This window comes from Mobula birostris, chromosome 13 (assembly GCF_030028105.1).
Source record: "Mobula birostris isolate sMobBir1 chromosome 13, sMobBir1.hap1, whole genome shotgun sequence".
In the NCBI taxonomy this organism is placed as follows: Eukaryota; Metazoa; Chordata; class Chondrichthyes; order Myliobatiformes; family Myliobatidae; genus Mobula; species Mobula birostris.
This window is the reverse complement of record NC_092382.1, coordinates 73407306-73427002: the sequence shown is the minus strand read 5'-3', so window position 1 is coordinate 73427002 and position 19697 is coordinate 73407306. Positions and strand designations below refer to the sequence as shown.

At 45.0% G+C, this 19697-nt stretch overlaps 5 non-coding genes across 5 annotated transcripts; 1 reads left to right on the top strand and 4 right to left on the bottom strand.

The window, feature by feature from the left end:
• Positions 1 to 3598: 3598 nt before the first annotated feature.
• Positions 3599 to 3692, top strand: trnai-uau (transfer RNA isoleucine (anticodon UAU)). Its single transcript has 2 exons — positions 3599 to 3636; positions 3657 to 3692. It is a non-coding gene; the product is annotated as a tRNA-Ile (tRNA).
• A 5525-nt stretch (positions 3693 to 9217) lies between these two features.
• trnas-uga (transfer RNA serine (anticodon UGA)) lies at positions 9218 to 9333 on the bottom strand. Its single transcript has 2 exons — positions 9296 to 9333; positions 9218 to 9252 (listed from the first exon to the last, which is right to left on the bottom strand). It is a non-coding gene; the product is annotated as a tRNA-Ser (tRNA).
• Positions 9334 to 11311: 1978 nt separating this feature from the next.
• trnal-cag (transfer RNA leucine (anticodon CAG)) lies at positions 11312 to 11425 on the bottom strand. Its single transcript has 2 exons — positions 11388 to 11425; positions 11312 to 11346 (listed from the first exon to the last, which is right to left on the bottom strand). It is a non-coding gene; the product is annotated as a tRNA-Leu (tRNA).
• A 3236-nt stretch (positions 11426 to 14661) lies between these two features.
• On the bottom strand, positions 14662 to 14777 carry trnal-uaa (transfer RNA leucine (anticodon UAA)). The gene is made up of 2 exons: positions 14740 to 14777; positions 14662 to 14707 (listed from the first exon to the last, which is right to left on the bottom strand). It is a non-coding gene; the product is annotated as a tRNA-Leu (tRNA).
• A 1272-nt stretch (positions 14778 to 16049) lies between these two features.
• Positions 16050 to 16163, bottom strand: trnal-caa (transfer RNA leucine (anticodon CAA)). The gene is made up of 2 exons: positions 16126 to 16163; positions 16050 to 16095 (listed from the first exon to the last, which is right to left on the bottom strand). It is a non-coding gene; the product is annotated as a tRNA-Leu (tRNA).
• Positions 16164 to 19697: the final 3534 nt, after the last annotated feature.

Sequence of the window (19697 nt, the reverse complement as noted above, 5' to 3'; positions counted from 1 at the left end):
CACTGAAATACCGACACATCAGATTTCGGCTTCTCCTTTTCTAATTTCACAGTGAACTCAATCATGTTATGATCACTGCCTCCTAAGGGGTCCTTCACCTCAATCTCTCTAATCACCTCCGGTTCATTACACAATACCCAATCCAGTACAGCCGATCCCCTAGTAGGCTCAACAACTAGCTGTTCTAAAAAGCCATCTTGCAGACATTCTACAAATTCTCTCTCTTGAGATCCAGTGCTGACCTGATTTTCCCAATCTACTCGCATTTTAAAATCCCCCATAATTATTATAACACTGCCCTTCTGACAAGCTTTTTCAATTTCCAGTTGTAATTTGTAGTCCACATCCCTGCAGCTATTTGGAGGTCTATAAATAACTGCCATCAGGGTCCTTTTACCCCTGCTATTTCTTAGCTCAACCCATAAAGATTCTGCACCTTCCGATCCTATATCGCCTCCTTCTAATGATTTAATATCATTTCTTACCAATAAAGCCACGTCTCCCCCTCTGCCTACCTTCCTATCCTTCCGATACACCGTGTATCCTTGGACGTTCAGCTCCCAGAGACATGCATCCTTCAGCCAGGTCTTAGTGATGGCCACAATATCATACCTGCCAATCTGTAGCTGTACGACAAGATCATCCACCTTATTCCTTATGCTGCGTGCATTTAAGTACAACACCTTAAGACCAGTATTTGGTAATTTTTGCTTTGATTTCACTGCAACTTTATTGCACTGCAACTCATCCCAATGGCTACAAACTTGTCCCATCACCTGCCTGTCTTTCCTGACATCTTTACTGCTCACTATCTTAGATTTATTTCTGTTTTCCCCTTCCTCCGCTCTGTCATTCCGGTACCCATCCCCCTGCAAAATTAGATTAAACCCTCCCTAACAGCTCTACTAAACTTTCCCGCCAGGATATTGGTCCCTTTCGGGTTCAGGTGTAACCTGTCCTTTTTGAACAGGTCATACTTCCCCCAGAAGAGATCCGAATTATCCAAGAACCTGAAGCCCTGCCCCCTACACCAGCCTCTCAGCCACGCATTCATCTGCCTGATCCGACTATTTTTGCCCTCGCTAGCACGTGGCACAGGTAGCAATCCCGAGATTACTACCCTGGAGGTCCTGCTTCTCAGCTTCCTTCCTAACTCCTGGAAATCTCTCTTCAGGACCTCCTCCTTTGTCCTATCTATGTTATTGGTACCAACATGTACCAAGACAACTGGCTGCTCACCCTCTCCCTTTAGAATGTTCAGGACCCGATCCGAGACATCCCGTACCCTGGCACCTGGGAGGCAACACACCATGTGGGTATCTCTGTCAGGCTCACAGAATCTCCTGTCCGTTCCCCTGACTATGGAAACCCCTACGACTACCGCATTTCTCTTCTGCCTCCTTCTCTCCTGCACAACAGCGCCAGGCTCAGTGACAGAGACTATGTTCAGTATGGTAACCATTTCTCCCACATCAGCTCCATCTAACACGATGTACATAAGTTTAGTGGAAGTGTAGGTTTCAGAGGATGTCCCGTAATGTGTTGACTTCCTTTGTTCCATTCTGACGTAATGCAATGACGCGACAATTTAATTGGACATTTGCCGGCCGAGGCTACTGTACTTTCATTGTTCACAACGAGAAACATTATAACAATAAAATCACTGAGCTGGGCACCTCAATGGACGGAATACTTGTCCACGCGGTTGATCCCGAGTTCCCGATTAATGCTGAATCCACTGATATCAGGACATTAATCTCCGTCTGCAGTGGGGGATATGTGCGTTGATCATCCTGCTGCCTTTTGTTTCCCTCTTGCTTTCATTTCCATCTGAATTAGAAAAAGATTTGTATAATTTGATAATAAATGTACCTTTTAATCTCAAGTTATACCCGCTTGAGCAGAAAGCGAAGATCGATAAGGAGTTTCATCGATCAACCTTGCTTTTATAAGATGAAACTTGCTCTTATTAGTCGAAGCCTTAAGTTCAAAAGTGAAGGGGTTATGTTGCAAATTTATAAAACTCTGATTAGGCTATTTCTGGAGTATTGCATACAATTCTCGTCACCCTACTGTAGGAAAGAAGTTCAGGCTTTGAAGAGGTTGAAGAGGAGGTTTACCTGGATGCTGCCGGGTTTAAAGGGTATGTGTGTGTGTATGGAAGGTTAGATTAACATGGTTTGTTTTCTCTGGAGCACCGGGAGCTGAGAGGAGATCTAGTAGAGGTTTAGAAGATTATGAGGTGAAGAGTTAGAGTAGACAGGGTGTGTCGGTTTCCCAGGGTTGAAGTAACTAATACCAGATGCCATGCATTGAGGATGGGAGGAGGTAGATTCTGGGGAGATGTCAAGGTCAAGCTTTTTTGATCAGAGTGGTGGATGCCTGGAGTGCACTGCCCGGTACGGTGGTAGAAACAAAAACATTAGAGGCTTTAAAGAGAGCAGAATCAGAATTCAGAAAAAGAATCGGGTTTATTATCACCGGCATGTGTCATGAAATTTTGTATCTTAGCAGCAGCAGTTCAGAGTAATACATAATATCGAAGAAGAAAATAAATAATAATAAATAAGTAAATCAATGATAGTATACGTATTTCGAATAGATTGAAAATCGTGTAAAAATCAGAAATAATATATATTTGAAAATTGATGTAGTGTTTATGATTTCAATGTCCATTTAGAAATCGGATGGCGGAGCGGAAGAACCTGTTACTGAATCGCTGAGTGTGTGCGTTCAGGCTTCTGTGCCTCCTGTCTGATGGTAACAGCGGGAAAAGGGCATGTCCTGGGTACTGGAGGTCCTTAAGCTTTCTGAGGCACCGCTCCTGGAAGATGTCCTGGGTACTTCGTAGGCTAGTATCCACGATGGAGAGGAACAAATTTTACAAACCTCTGCAGCTTCTTTCGGTTGTGTGCAGTAGCCCCACTCCCCGTACCAGACAGCGATGCAGCCTGTCAGAATGCTTCCCAATGTACATCTATAGAAGCTTTTCAGTGCATTGGTTGACATACCGAATCTCTTCAAACTCCCGATGAAGTACAGACGTTTTCTTGCCTTCTTTAGAACTGCATCGATATGTGGTGACCAGGATAAGTCCTCAGAGATCTTGACACCCAGGAACCTGAAACTGCTCACTGTCTCCACTTCTGATCCCTCTATGAGGATTGGAATGTGTTCCTTCGTCTTACCCTTCCTGAAGTCCACACTCAGCTCTTTCGTCTTGTTGGTGTTCAGTGCCAGGTTGTTGCTGCGACACCACTCCACTAGTTGGCATATCTCAGTCCTGTAGGCCCTCTCTTCTCCATCTGAGATTCTACCTACAATGTTTGCATCATCAGCAAATTTATAGGTGGCATTTGATGCGCACTTTTGATTACTCGATATCCTCATGGATGTCAGGAAGATCGAGGGATATGGACAAGGTAGGAAGGAGGGATTAGAGTTTGAGTATCTTTGATTTGCTGTTTAGATGTCACGGCAATACATTGTGGGTCGAACGGCCTTTTCACGTATATTTCTGTGCTGTTTGCTCCATGATATTGGAATTTCTTCCAGTTTTCCTTTCCAGATATTTACAACCAAGTGTTTGCAGCGCTGGGCTCCAGTGGCGCAATCGGTTAGCGCGCGGTACTTATATGGCAGTACACGGCGGAGAAATGCCGAGGCTGTGAGTTCGAGCCTCACCTAGAGCACTTGTGATTTTAATGCTTGCAACGCCCAGGTCACTGCGCGTTTTTCAAGCTGAGCACCCTGTTTATTACTTGCATTTAACTTCGAAGCGATGCATCTCTGACTTTATTCACTAAAAGGCATGTGCCCGCGGGGCTGCAAACATTCTCCGTGTTTGCTTCTCTCGCTCAACACGCGTAGACTCACTTCCCTTTGTTGAACGTGCCTGAACAGGCGGTTTCTTTGTTGAATCAAGGCATCACAAGCCCAACACATTCCTGTCTTCTCAATTCAATTAACCAAACATTGAAACAACGAACCCGACCTTTCCTGAAGCCATGCCTCAGAAACGCTGTAATTGCACCTCACCTTGGTTCGCCGTGCTGTCGATTAAGCTCAATGTTCACTTACAACGGCGAGTTGTTTCAGGCACACGCGAACAAAAGAGATATTAATCGTGGCCTCAATGGCCAGAAATGGTATCGAGATGCTGATATCTCTATCCCTCTCTCCCAACATGAAGCTCCAGTATTTCAGCACAGAATTATAAAATAATTCTCACATGTCCTGTGTTCACCAAGCCTCTGTGAAAGAGAGAACACTTCCCCCGATTCTACTGACGTGCTGAGATTCCGTTTCCAATGGTCAGATCCCTCTAGCTGCAATGCGATCCCTCCACTGCGACCTTGATTTGATCTACTTGCCTGAAGGTTGTTGTTCCCAATATAATATTCCTTCACAATCGGTCGTATAACTGGCCTTTCATGTCTTTGTCTGGTTGCGATCCGACGGGTCAGATTGGAACATGATCATCAGTGAGATATCAGTGTGATGGTGTGTCTGGTGTTAGTGTGGATTCGGTGTGACGACTGGCCGTGATTCATTACTCTACAACTGGTATCATCTCACAAGTAACTCCGGCTTGTAACGCGTCCTGTTGTCTATAAGTGTATCGGCACGTTGTTCAGTTACTTTCAATTAACTTGTAATCTGAGGTGATGAGAACGGACGAGAGAGACAGGGTGAGAAATCTTAAAGGCGCCGTTGAATTTAGTCCGTGAGCTGGAGCGCAACCTCGTGGTAGGGGAAGGGGGAGATCCAAAATGATAGGAGAAGACAGGAGAGCGAGGGAGAAAAAGGAGAGAGAGAAAAATACACACACACACACACACACACACACACACGTGTGTGTGTGTGTGTGTGTGTGTGTGTATTCTTTTTCTCCCTCTCCTTTTTCTCCCTCTGTCCCTCTCACTATACCCTTCGCCCATGGGCTTCACCCTCCCCCTTTCCTTTCTCCCTGGGCCTCCTGTCCCATGACCCTCTCATATCCCTTTACCAATCCCCTGTCCAGCTCTTGGCTCCGTCCCTCCCCCTCGTGTCTTCTCCTATCTTTTTGGATCTCCCCCTCTCCCGCCCATTTTCAAATTTCTTACTAGACTTTATTACATGATATCATGGAGAGCCTCTGTACCTAAAAGCGATGCTTAGGGGCTCTGCTTAGCTCTCAGACAAGCTTCATTATATAGACACAGATACGTAACTAAAAGCACTTAAAAAACTACGTGACTTTGAACTTAGAACTAGATTTCAAAAAAACAACAGTATTATGTAAATGCAGAGCCATAACATCTTTCCTGCAAGGACCTTAGCTAAATTTTAAGAGCATTCACAAGCGATTAGGTTAACCTCTACATATCCAAAGAGACTTAAATTCTTTCACAGAGTGGAAAAAGCTGTCTGATGTGAATGGTCTAATGATTCATTCAGCGGTTGATATAAATTCTGAGCTCGGTTTGGCTATTACATCACTGGCTGATAAATGCAGAGGTATATCTGCGGAGACAAAAAGTTATTGTAGGCTGGGAGTGTTCTTGTAGGATACGGTACTATCAAGGGAAGTATTAAACTACAAAACATTATTCCTGAAGGGATTGTGGGATCATGCTCTGATGTATCTCTACGGAATAAAGGTATTTCTGCTAGAGCCATACCTGACACAGATTCTTAAATTATTTTACTTAATACACCCTTTTACAACCAATATCCGACGCACTTACCGTCGACGCCAGTCAGTCCCCTTGTGATTCCGGGGCTTATTATGGGTGAGTACCCATACGATAGTTACCTGTCCTTAAACTGGAGTTTACGAAAGCAGATGCTGGACTATCTGAGACTATTGACACACAATTGTTGCTCTGCACGGATCGGATTGAAAAGGATGGAACACTGATTCTCGTGGGAAAAATACTGCCGTTGTGAGAAGGCTCCAGGAAGCATTCGAACAGAGGAACAGAGAGAGCTTTAGAAACACCTTGTCCATTCACCCCGTGTTCAGAGCAGCTTTTGAGAAGGTGAAAGTTCCTGCTAAATAGACGATGAGCGGAAAGAGGGAACTCTGAGGTACACTCATTCTCAACCTGTCAGGATACGTTCTGGCAGTAGCTGGAGTGTCAGGAAACTCTACATTTGCTGAAATGTTAGAGGAATGGACACAGGGATTAACTGAGAAAATATTGGAACGCGAAGATGTCCTTTCTAGTGGCTGGCCTGATTTTGATTTCTCAAAGAGATCTCACTACACTATTAGAGCAACCGAGGGCACCCCTTTTGGAGAGCGGTCTCTCCGGATGTTTTCAACGGAATTTCAAGATGCTTATCCGCACCTGCTGAAACTGAAGGGAGCTCAGTTCAGTTCAGTCTCTAGAGGGAGACACCGTCTAGTAATCAGAAAGGGTCAGAGGGGATGGTTGATTCGGTAACAATTCAATCGTCCGAATTCCCGTGAGTAGAGGCCCACAACCGTCACATGCTCCTCTGATGACAAACCTTTCAATCCTGGAATCACTTTGTAAACCACCTTTGAATCCTTTCCAATATTAGGGCATGCTTTCTGAGACAAGGGGCTTCAATACTCAGAGCAAGGCCTCATCAGTGCATCTTACAGCGTCAACAATGCATTCCTATATCTATATTCCATTCCTCTCGAAATGTTTTCCAATATTTCAATCGCACTTTTCACCAACTTCGAAACCTGCAAATTAATCTTCAGGGACTGTTGTACGAAATGTTTTCAGTCCCTTTGCACGTCAAATATTCTAATTGTCTCTATGTTTAGAAAATAATCTACGATGTTACTTCTTTTACCAAACTGCAGGACCATACATTTCCTGACAGTGTGTTCTATCTGTAAACATTCTTTACTAGCCTTTCTAATTCCTCCACCTATCTTTGTCTAGTCCACAAAGGTCCATAAAATCATTATTTCCAACATGCAAGACATTAACATGTAAAGTAACCATATTCATTCATCAGTTATACTGTATCCTGCTGTTAGAACATAGAACATAGAAAACCTACAGCACAATATTGGCCCTTCGGCCTACAATGCTGTTCCGAACATGGACTTATTTAGAAATTACCTAGGGTTGCCCATAGCCCTCTATTTTGCTAAACTCCATTACTTATCCAAGAGTCACTTAAAATACTCTGTTGCATCCGCCTCCACCACCGAAGCAGGCAGCCCATTCCATGCACTCACCACTTTCTGCGTAAAAAAAAAAAAAAACTTCCCCTTGAAATCCCTTCTGTACCTAGTTCTAAGCAGCTTAAAACTATGCCCTCTCGTGTTAGCTATTTCGGCCCTGGGAAAAAGCTCTGACTATCCACACTATCAATGCCTCCCATCGTCTTATACACCTCTACGAGGTCACCTCTCATCCTTAGTAGGAGAAAAGGCCCAGTTCACTCAACCTATTCTCATAGGGAATGCTCCCTTCTCCAGGCAACCTGCTTGTAAAGCTCCTCAACACCCTTTCTATAGTTTCTACATCCTTCGTGTAATGAGTTTTTTTTTAGCGTGTCGCACCAGAAAATCAGCCATCCTTGTCTGGCGCGTGGTGTCAGGAGCTCGACGCTCAACCCGGCACGGATGGAAAGCGGCCTCGGCGGTGGACCGACTGCGATTCGAACTCGGGAGCCTTCGCTGCAGAGACCGGCGCTGATCCCATTGCGCCACCAGCTGGCCTGTAATGAGGTGATCAGCACTGAGAACAGTACTCCAAGTGGGTTCTGACCAGGTTCCTATATAGCTGTAACATTACCTCTCGGCACCTAAACTCAATCCTATGGTTGATAACGTCCAATGCAAGATATGCTATCTTAACCACAGAGTCAACCTGCGCAGCAGGTTTCAGTGTCCTATGGACTCGGACCTCAAGATCCCTCTGATCTTCCACACTGCCAGGAATCCTTCCATTAATGCTTTATTCTGCCAGCATGTTTGACCTGCTATTTTATATTGCTGTAACTCAATTGCAACTTTCTTTACTTCAATGTAATATGCTTAACTTTCAAATTTTATTTTTATAACTTCAGAAAATAGCTTTACTACCTACATTATTTTTTTCAGCTCTACTGATAAAGACGTGAATACTTTCCAAGCGTCCATGTTCGATCCTCTGTCAAGATAAATATTATGTTTTTGTCACGGCAGAGAGCAGTACAACTAGTCACATCGTACAGGAATCAGGGTGCAGTGTTCGATGAGAAAGAGGCCTCGATGAAGACTGTCGGTGTCAATTTCTCAGACGTGACTATTATTTGGAAAGAGCGACATGAGTGCTATTCAGACAAGCTGTCGGTCGCTATATTGCAAGGGAATTTTAGATCGTCGTTCTGAAATATTCATCGGCCGCAGAGCTCAGTAACGAGCGTTTAAAATCTTTCTGGACCTTTTGTAATTCGCTTGGTAGTCTCTGAGACAGGGTTTAAATGTAAACAAGCTGTCGGATTCGTTAGCAGCCCTAGTTTACTGCATGAAGTTACAATTAATATTGATGTTATCATTATTATTATTTTGTTTGACTCAGCAGTTTCTTGCCTTATACACATTGAAGTTTTGACTGATCTGATGGCACGTTCCTTAATTGCTTTTATTGATTTCCGAGAGGAATTTAATCTCATTCTTGTACCTGATGATATATGTATGTGTGCCGTGATGACAAGTTTACTTTCTGCTTTGAACTTTGAACTTTGGCCGAGGCTACTTTCCATGTTGGACGACTCTATGACAACGTCTTAAAACATCTGCATTGCAAAAAGAGGAATACTGGCCGTATTAAACCACACCAAGTGAATATAATGCAGTCCTGAAAGAGCAACACGGAATTCCCATGTCCAAAAATGTGTCAAACGCACATTATTGAGCTCCGCTGCCAATGTATATTTCAGAACGACGATATAAAATTCCCTTGCAATGTAGCGACCGGCAATTTGTCTGAACGGCACCAATATCATTCAATCCAACCTGTAGTTGCATCGGAGAAATTGATAGCGACGCTTCAGCGAGGCATCTTTCTCATCAAACTGTGCACCCCGGATCTCAAGTAATCTGACCCGTTGTACCGCTCTCTGCTGTGTGAAAAAAAACACAATATATTTATCATTCTTCTGTCTTTCCCATCCACCCAAACAGAGCATGTTTTGATCGCTGCAATAAAATTACCGTGATTGAATTTTCAAAACAGCACGTGTAAAGCACAGCAGTTGTCAGGAGTGGGACTCGAACCCACGGCTCCAGATGGAGACCAGAACACTCGGGTTTGCTGTAAAGCGACTGTCTCGCCTCAAGTCTGGCGCCTTGGGCCACTCGGCCACACTAACAGCCCTGAAGTACTCTCTTCACATCGGACATAAACAGCTGTGTTTCGGAATGGAATGAATGACTGCTCCTGTGAGAGAGTTTACATACAAAACACAGACATTATCCTGTGATTTGAAATTAAATGGATATGTTGTATTTGCTCAGTTTACCAAGCATGTGCGAAATTAAAACATACAGCAGCTCAGCACTGGAACAGGTAATGGATACAGTTCCGGTCATCCGTCATAGAAAGGATGACGTGTGCAGATATGGTTTGCCAAGCTGTTACCCGAATTAGACGGTTTGTGAGATAACGAGAGGTTGAACAAACTGAGGTTGCATTCCCTGGAGAATCGGTGGTGAGGGAGAATCTGATGGATGTTTCTTCGTTTATGAAAAGCATAGGTAAATGTAGAGCACGCAGAAGTTATCTCAATCCGAAGGTCTTATACCATAGGTCATGCATTTCAACGAAGAAGGGATGACAACACCCTATCACTCAAAGTCGGCAAGACCAAGGAACAGATTGTGGACTTCAGCAGAGGGAAAACCAGAGGTCCATGAGCCAGTTCTTGTTAGAGGTGGGTATTGCTATTTCCTCTACTTTCTTAACCTGGTCCCAACGTACAGTATCGATGCAGCTATAAAGAAGGCAAGACAGTGGCTATACTTTATTAGGAGTTCGAAGAGATTTGGCATGTCAACAAATACACCCAAAAACATCTGTAGTTGTACCGTGGAGAGCGTTCTGACAGGCTGCATCACTGTCTGGCATGGAGGCACTACTGCACGAGATCGAAAGTAGCTGCTGAGGATTATAAATCTTGTCAGCTGCATCTTGGGCACCAGCCTACAAATGCCCCAGGACATCATTAGGGAGCGGTGTCTCAGAAAGGCAGCGCCCATTATAAAGGACCTCTAACACCCAGGGCATGTCCTTTTCTCACTGTTGTCATCAGGTAAGAGATACAGAAGCCTAGGATACACACTCAGCGATTCAGGAACAGCTTCTTCCCCTCTGTCATTCGATTCCTAAATGGACATTGAAACTTTGAACACCACTTCATTTTTTTGACATACAGTGTTTCTGTTTTTGCAATTAAAAAAAAATCTATTCAATATACGTAAATAATTTATTTGTTTATTTATTATTATGCTTTATTTTATGTATTATTATTTTTCTCTCTCTGCTAGATTATGTATTACATTGAACTGCTGTTAGTAAGTTAACAAATTTCGCGGCACATGCCAATGATAATAAACCTGATTCTGAAAGCGAATATTCGGCATGACATCAACAACTTTGACGAACTTCTATAAATGTGTAGTGGAGAGTATATTGTCTGTCTGCATCACGACCTGGTACGGAAACAGCAAGGCCTTTGAAGAAACATCTTCAAGAAACGTTAATGGATTCGGCTCTGTCCATCGCGGGTCAAGCCCTGTCAAACATTTAACTAATCTACGTAAACCGGTGTCATCGGAAAGCAGCATCCATCAACAGAGATCCTCACCCACCGGCCCTGCTTTATTGTCGCTGCTGCCGTCAGGTAGAAGGTAGAAGGCACACGAGCCTCAGGACTCACTAACCCCACCACGTTCAAGGACAGTCACTACCCATCAACTACCAGGCTTTTGATCAAACGGTGATAACTTACAAACACGTGCCTATCCATTGAATGATCCCACAACTAATGATTTCACTTTAAATACTTCTGTATACATTATTAGCTGAGTCTGTCTGGGGGAACTCAAAAGGCCAGGCAGCATCTGAGGAGAAGAGTAAACAGTCGACATTTCGGTCTGAGATCCTCCACCAGGGAATTGTTTCTGAGGAAATCCGGCACCCAGGATTGGATGTACGATGATCGGTTGTGCTGTGATGTGCCGTGAGGAAATCACAATCTCGTCTTTCTACCGTTTTTCTCATCCGCACAAACAACCCACGTTATCTTCGCAGTAATAACATCCCTCGATTGAATGTTTAAGGACAAAAGATGTCAGGAGTGGGATTCGAACCCACGCCCCCAGATGGAGACCAGAACACTCGTGCTTGTAAGAAGGACTTTCATTCCCTGAGTCTGGCGCCTTAGACCGCTCGGCCACCCTGACAACTTTGCGTCACCCACTTCACATCCAAAACAAATGGTTGTGTTTCAGAACAGATTGAATGCCTGAGTTGAGAACAGAGTTATTTACACACAAACACATCTTGGGAATCAGAAATGAAAACGAGCTTGTTACAGTTTTCTCAGGTTAGGCAGCATCTGTGGAAAGAGAAGCAGTGTTAAAATTACAGATCAGAACTCGTTAGACGCGTATCAGCAGAAATTTGGGAGGGAGGTTGTAATGGTGAATGACAACGCTGGGAAGAATCGCTGTGTTCACATGTAGGGAAGTGAGGATTTGGACGTTTATAGATGGACTGAATGTGACATCCCTGGCTGGAACACAGTGGGTTCTGTTGTAACGGGGAACGCAGCTTTACTGTTGTTGTTTAAGGTGGCGGAGAGAAAGGGATTCCACGGGTAAAGAAAGAAAAATAAGATGGAAAAGGGGGGCTATGACGGGCACAGGAGCGTCTGATACAGGGGGTAGTGTGCAACATGACGTGATTGCTGTAGGTATTCGAATGATATGAATATTGCGGAATCCTACATATTTGTACCGAATTCTTCCGAGAAGTTAGCGAGGAGGAAAACATGATGGAGGAACGGGAGGCCTTCGTGATCAGGGCAAAGTCCTCGGTAGTAGCCACTGTTGCTAAAGCGCCCCAAATCTCACACAACCGCGGGTGTTGCAAGATATCGGGAAAAAATCTGTGGGCCGCGGTAATTCGGATGATATCGTTTGCTGCTACACAAAGGGCCGATAGGAAGCCCGACACACTGGTGCGATGTTACTGAGCAGGACCCCTATACCAGGAAAGTGACCGATATGTTCTGTACAAATGTGGAGAAGCGGGGGTGTGAAGGACAGGAAAACCTTCAGAAAACAATTCAGCGGTTAATCAAACAGCGACGAAAAGAGATCAAGCTGCGGAGGGACCCAGTAAAGGAACAGGCTGACGTCATGGAGAGGATTAGAGTATCAAAGGAAACAGTACTAAAGTACAAAACACTTTTCCTGAAGGGCTAGTGAGACTATACTCTGGTGTATCTCTACGGACTGAAGGTGCTTATGCTGGAGCCACAGTGGATGCAGGTTCTCAAATTACTTTGCTTTGTAGATCCTGTTCCGACCGGTATCGGGCGCACTTACCATTGACGTCACTCAGTGCCCTGAGATTCCGGGGTTTAGTACTGATGAGTATCCATACAATGGTTACGTCTTGTTGAAGCTGGAGTTTACGGAGCAGATGTTGGAGTAACTGAGATTATTGACACACTAGTCTTGCTCTACCCGGATCCGATTGAGAAGGATGGAGCTTCTATTCTTGTAGGAACAAATACTGCCGATGTGATAATGCTCCTGAGAGCACGCGAGGAGAGAAATTGAAAGAAGTTTTTGGACCCCTTGTCCATTCACACTATGTACAGAGCTGCTTTTGAGAAGGTGCCAGCTCCTGCGAAGTAGGATGATGAACGGATAGGAGGAACTGTGAGGTACACCCAGTCTGAACCTATTATCTTTTGTACTGGATGCAGGTAGAGTAACAGGAATCCCTGCATTTGTCGGAATGCTCGAGGAATAGAAAAGGGGATTAACTGAGGAAACGTTGGAAGGCGAAGAAACATTTTCTACTGAGGGGTCAGATTTTGATTTCTCCAATAGTAGCTGCCACACTATTAGAGCAACGGAGAACACGCCTTTCTGAGAAAAGTCTCGCTGGTTGCTTAGAGCGGAGTTTGAAGATGGGTTTCAGCATCTGCTGAAATTGCAGGAAGCTAGGTTTATTCCTGGAGCAGGTGGACCCAAGCCGCCGGAAGACACGAGTGATAGACATAGGGAGACAACCTCCAGTAGTCAGGAAGGGTCAAATAGGGACATCAGTAGGGTAAACACTCAATCTTCCCGATCACCGTGAGTAGAGAAACACTCAATCTTCTGAATTGTCGTGCGTAGAGGACCAGAGCCATCAAATACTCCAGCTATCAGTCTTTCCATCTGAATTATTCTCTAAACTACCTTTGCCATGTCTCCAATGCTAGCCCATCCTTTCAGTGTGTTCTATGTGCCACTTTTTTGCCCATTCTCCTAATCTGTCCAAGTTCTTCTGTAGCTTCTCTACGTCCTGCAGATCTCCTGCATCTCCACCTGTCTTCATCTAGTCCGCAAACCTGCCCGTAAGATCATCAATTCCAACATCCAAATCATAAAGATATAAAGTAAAGGTATCCATCCATCAGTTGTATTGCATCCTGCTGTACTAGTTTATATTGTGCTACCTCAATTGCAATTTCCTTTTTGTTTAATCTGATATGCTTATCTTGTCCAGATTTTATTTTTATAACTTTTGAAATCATTTTTGCTATCTGTATTAAACGTTGCAGCTTTATGTGAATAATTTCAAATCGTTCATATTCGATCCTTCGTCAATGTGTTATTCGTCTGGTTGTTTTGAGAAGGAGTTTATATCTAAAGAAATTCTAGTGGGCTTCGTAGTCGCCCTGGATTATTGCGTAAAACAACAATCAATGTTGCTACTATCATTATTATTTCGCTTGAGTTTGCACAGTTTGTTGTGTTATACACATTGTGTGTTTTGACCGTCCTGTTACCACGGTCCGTCAATGATTTCATTGTGTTTGTTGGATGCCCGCGGGAAAGTGAATTTCATTTTTGTATATGGTGATATATGTATATAGATCTGCTGTGTTGCAAAATGTACTTTCTCCTTTTAACTTTGAACCAGTTGGGCCGAAGGCTATTTTCCGCGCTGTATGTCTTAAAACATATGCTTTGCAAAAAAAAGGAAGAGTGGCCTATTAAACCACTGAAAGAGAATATAATCCAGTCCAGAATGATCAATCCGATACTCCCAAGTCCAGAGTGGTGTTAAACGCACGATGCTGAGCTCGGCGGCAGATGTACAGGTAAGAACGACGATGTAAAATGCCTTTTCAGTATAGCGACCGACAACGTGTCTGAATGGCACTGATGTAGTTCTGCCTACCCGACAGCCATGGTTGAGAAGGTGACACAGACACTCTTCACAGATTGCTCTTTCTCTTCAAACTCGGCAGCCTAAATCCGATGTGATGTGACCCGTTGTACTGCTCTCTGCTGTGACTAAAACAAAACCTTTATCTTTCTTGCGTTTTTCTCATCCTCCCAACCCATGCTTTGATCGTTGCAATAAAATTAGTGATTACATTATCAAAACACCAAGTGTAAAAGACAACAGTTGTCAGGAGTGGGATTCGAACCCACGTCTCCAGGTGGAGACCAGAACACTCGCGTCTATTATGAAACGACTTTCTCGGCTTAAGTCTGGCGCCTTAGACCACTCGGCCACCCTGACAACTCTCTTCAAACCCACATGAACAGCTGTGTTTTACATAATAGAGTGAATGACTACTTTGGTAAGAGAGTATACATACACAACACACACTATATCGTGGAATTTGAAATGAAAATGGACGTGATGCCTTTTCTCAGGTTTTCCAGCATGTGAGAATTTAAAGCTCATAGCAGCACAGCACTGAAACTGGTAATGCACACAGTTTAGGCCATCTGTCACCAAAAGGATGACGAGGCTTTGGAGAGTGTACAGAAGAGATTTAACAAGATGATACCTGATTTAGACGTTTTTTTGCGATGACGAGAGTTTCTACAAACTTTGGTTGTTTTTTTCTCTGGAGCAGCAAGGCTGAGTGTGAATCTGATAGACGTCTCTCAGATTTTGGGAGGCATAGATGAAGGTAGAGCACACAGAAGCTCTCTCCATCCCAGAGGTGACATGTCTTATATCATAGGGCATACATTTCAAATAAGAGGGGATTGTTTTGAAGAAGATGTGACAACACCCTATCACTCAATGTCGGCAAGACCAAGGACAGATTGTTGTCTTGAGGAGAGGGAAAACCACAGGTCCTTGAGCCAGTTTTCGTTGGAGGAAGTAATTTTAAATTGGTAGGTATTACTATGTCCTCTATGTTCTTAGGGAACTGCGGGGATTCACCATGGCCTCAAAAACCTTGATGAACTTCTGCAGATGTGTAGTAGAGAGTAGATTGCCTGCCTGCATCACGACCTCGTACGGAAATAGCAATACATTTGAAGGAAAATCTTCAAAAGTTTAGCGGATTGACCCAGTCCGTCACGGGTAAAGCACTACAAAACATTCAGCACATCTGCATAACGCTGTCATCGGAAAACTGCATCCACCGCCAGAGGTTCTCACCAACCAGGAATTTTTCTTTTTACGCTGCTGCCATTAGGTAGAAGGTAAAAGAGCCTCCGGACTCGCACCGAGAGGTGCAAGAACAGTTTACACTCACGTCCCCATCCATTGAATATTCCGACAGCCAATGATTTCACTTTAAACACTATTCTATATTGATTAGATGAGTAGAAAAGAGTACACAGTCGACGTTACGGGCCGAGATCCTTCTCCATGGAATTGTTTCTGAATAAATCGCTCACCCAGAAATCGGTGTGCGATGATCTGTTGTACTGTGATGAGCAGGGTCAAAAGCCACAATCTATTCTACCGTTTTCCTAATCCACACTAAGAACCTACGTTTTGTTGCAGAAAGAACATCACCTGGATTGAATGTTTAACAACAAAAGATGTCAGGAGTGGGATTCGAACCCACGACCCCAGCTGGAGACCAGAACACTCGCGTTTGTCGGAAGGATTTTCATACCTTGAGTCTGGCGCCTTAGACCACTCGGCCACCCTGACTACTGTTGTGTTTGGGAACGGAATGAATCCCTGATTTGAAGGCAAAGTTATTTACGCACAAGCACACATATCATCCTGCTAATCGGAAATGATCGCGAGCTTGTTACAGTTTCGCAGGTTAGGCAGCTTCTTTGGGAAGTGAAGCAAAATAATTACAGATCGAAGACTCGTGAGACGCGTCTCAGCAAGAATTTGGGAAGGAGGTTTGCTGGGATGAATGAGAACGCTTGGAAGACTCATTATTTTTACATGTAGTGAAGCGGGGAGGAAACGTTAATAGACCGTATTGAATCTGAAAACATTGAGTGCGAGTTGATCATGACAACGTCAACAGAAACTGAACACAGTTCAATTATATCTCGCAACGCTGCTTTACAGATGGATGTTAGTAACTGAACTATAAAGCTCAATAGTCTGATGACTGTGGAAGAAAGTGAAGCTGTCAATGCAGTCGGAGCAGAGTGGTGGTAGAGGGGAACTGATTAGGTCTGGAATCCAAAAAGAAGCGTAGAGCTTTGAGACCTTCCTGACCATGGATGTCCAGTCCTTATATACTTCCATCCCCCATCAGGAAGTTCTCAATGCTCTACGCTTCTTTTTGGATTCCGTCTAGCGGAATTAGTCCTTACTCTTAATAATTTCTCCTTTGGCTCCCCCCACTTTCTCCAAACTAAAGGTGTAGCTATGGGCACCCGTATGGGTCCTAGCTATGCCTGCCTTTTTGTTGGGTTTGTGGAACAATCTATGTTCCGTGCCTATTCTTGTATCTGTCCCCCACTTTTCCTTCGCTACATCGACGACTGCATTGGCGCTGCTTCCTGCACGCATGCAGAACTCACTGGCTTTATTTACTTTGCCTCCAACTTTCACCCTGCCCTCAAGTTTAACTGGTCCATTTCCGACACCTCCCTCCCCTTTCTAGATCTTTCTGTCTCTGTCTCTGGAGACAGCTTATCCACTGATGTCTACTGTAAGCCTACTGACTCTCACAGCTATCTGGACTATTCCTCTTCTCACCCTGTCTCTTGCAAAAACGCCATCCCCTTCTCGCAATTCCTCCGTCTCCGCCGCATCTGCTCTCAGGATGAGGCTTTTCATTCTAGGACGAGGGAGATGTCTTCCTTTTTTAAAGAAAGGGGCTTCCCTTCCTCCACTATCAACTATGCTCTTGGAATGCATCTTCACCATTTCACGTACATCTGCTCTCACTCCATCCTCCCGCCACCCCACTAGGAATAGGGTTCCCCTGGTCCTCACCTACCACCCCACCAGCCTCCGGGTCCAACATATTATTCTCTGTAACTTCCGCCACCTCCAATGGGATCCTACCACTAAGCACATCTTTCCCTCCCCCCCTCTCTCTGCATTCCGCAGGGATCGCTCCCTACACGACTCCCTTGTCCATTCATCCCCCCCATCCCTCCCCACTGATCTCCCTACTGGCACTTATCCGTGTAAGCGGAATAAGTGCTACACATGCCCTTATACTTCCTCCCTTACCACCATTCAGGGCCCAAGACAGTCCTTCCATGTGAGGCAACACTTCACCTGTGAGTCGACTGGGGTGATATACTGCGTCCGGTGCTCCCGATGTGGCCTTTTGTATATTGGCGAGACCCAACGCAGACTGGGAGACCGCTTTGCTGTACATCTACGCTCTGTCCACCAGGGAAAGCAGGATCTCCCAGTGGCCACACATTTTAATTCCACAGCCCATTCCCATTCTGACATGTCTATCCACGGCCTCCTCTACTGTAAAGATGAAGCCACACTCAGGTTGGAGGAACAATACCTTATATTCCGTCTGGGTAGCCTCCAACCTGATGGCATGAACTCGACTTCTCTAACTTCTGCTAAGGCCCCACCTCCCCCTCGTACCCCATCTGTTACTTATTTTTATGCACACATTCTTTCTCTCACTCTCCTTTTTCTCCCTCTGTCCCTCTGAATATACCCCTTGCCCATCCTCTGGGTTCCCCCCCCCCCTTGTTTTTCTTCCCGGACCTCCTGTCCCATGGTCCTCTCGTATCCCCTTTTGCCAATCACCTGTCCAGCTCTTGGCTCTATCCCTCCCCCTCCTGTCTTCTCCTATCATTTTGGACCTCCTCCTCCCCCTCCAACTTTCAAATCCCTTACTCACTCTTCCTTCAGTTAGTCCTGACGAAGGGTCTCGGCCGGAAACGTCGACTGCACCTCTTCCTAGAGATGCTGCCTGGCCTACTGCGTTCACCAGCAACTTTGATGTGTGTTGCTTGAATTTCCAGCATCTGCAGAATTCCTGCTGTTAGAGCTTTAAGTTCCTCGTCTTAAACATCACCGCGGATCTCACGTGGTCTGTACATACCGGCTGTGTGGCACAACAGCACCTTTATCACCTGAGACCTCTGAAGAAGTTTGGGATGGGCTCCCAAATTCTAAGAACTTTCTACAGGGACACAATGGAGAGCATCCTGACTGGCTGCGTCACTGCCTGCTATGCGAACTGTACTTCGCCCAGTCGCAGGACTCTGACATCCCGATGCGTCTGTAGATATGATCTTCCGACTCTTCAGGACATTTACTAAGACAGGTGTGTAAAAAGCGTCCGATGGATCTTTGGAGACCCGAGTCACCATGACCACAAACTGTTCCATCTGCTGTCATCCTCGAAACAGCATCACAGCATAAATGCCACCTCCTTATGACAAAAAAAATAAAAAGCCATCACGTAGGCATTCTAGACATTCTCACTGTTGGAATCCAGCAACAACATAATTTTCCCAGTCTTGCAAAATATTTAAATCCCTCATGACGATTGTTGTATTCATTACCCTTTAGGCATGGAGTTAGTCCTCAAGACTGAGGACTCCAGCCTCCTGCCTCCTGCCAAGCCTCGGCTCAAGCCTCTAGCCTCTAGCCTCAAGCCTGAAGACTCCCGCCTCCTGCCTCCTGCCAAGCCTCCCCTCTAGCCTCTAGCTTCAAGCCTGAAGACTCCCGCCTCCTGCCTCCTGCCAAGCCTCCCCTCTAGCCTCTAGCCTCAAGCCTGAAGACTCCCGCCTCCTGCCTCCTGCCAAGCCTCGCCTCTAGTCTCTAGCCTCAAGCCTGAAGACTCCAGCCTCGTCCTTGCCTAGTTCTGGGGTACGAGCCACAGGCAAGACCCAGGTACTGGGTCGTCGTCCACTCTCTGGCTCGGAGTCCAAGCCCGGGCTACTAGCTCTCTTGTCTAGTCCTTTTCCCGGTTCCCGGTTTTCGTGTCCATGACCTTGCCCTCACCCTGTATCCTAGTCCTGTCCCTAGTACTTCAAGTGTCTTGCACTTGGGTCCGTTCCTAGCCACCTCCTTATGACAAAAAAAAGCAATCACGTAGGCATTCTAGACATTCTCACTGTTGGAATCCAGCACCAACATGAATTTCCCAGTCTTGCTGAATATTTAAATCCTTCATGATGATTGTTATATTACCCTTAAGGCATGGAGTTCTATCTCCCGTTGGAATTCGTATTCCACATCCCTACTCTTGTCTGTGTGGTCTCTCTGAAAATCATATCAAGGTGT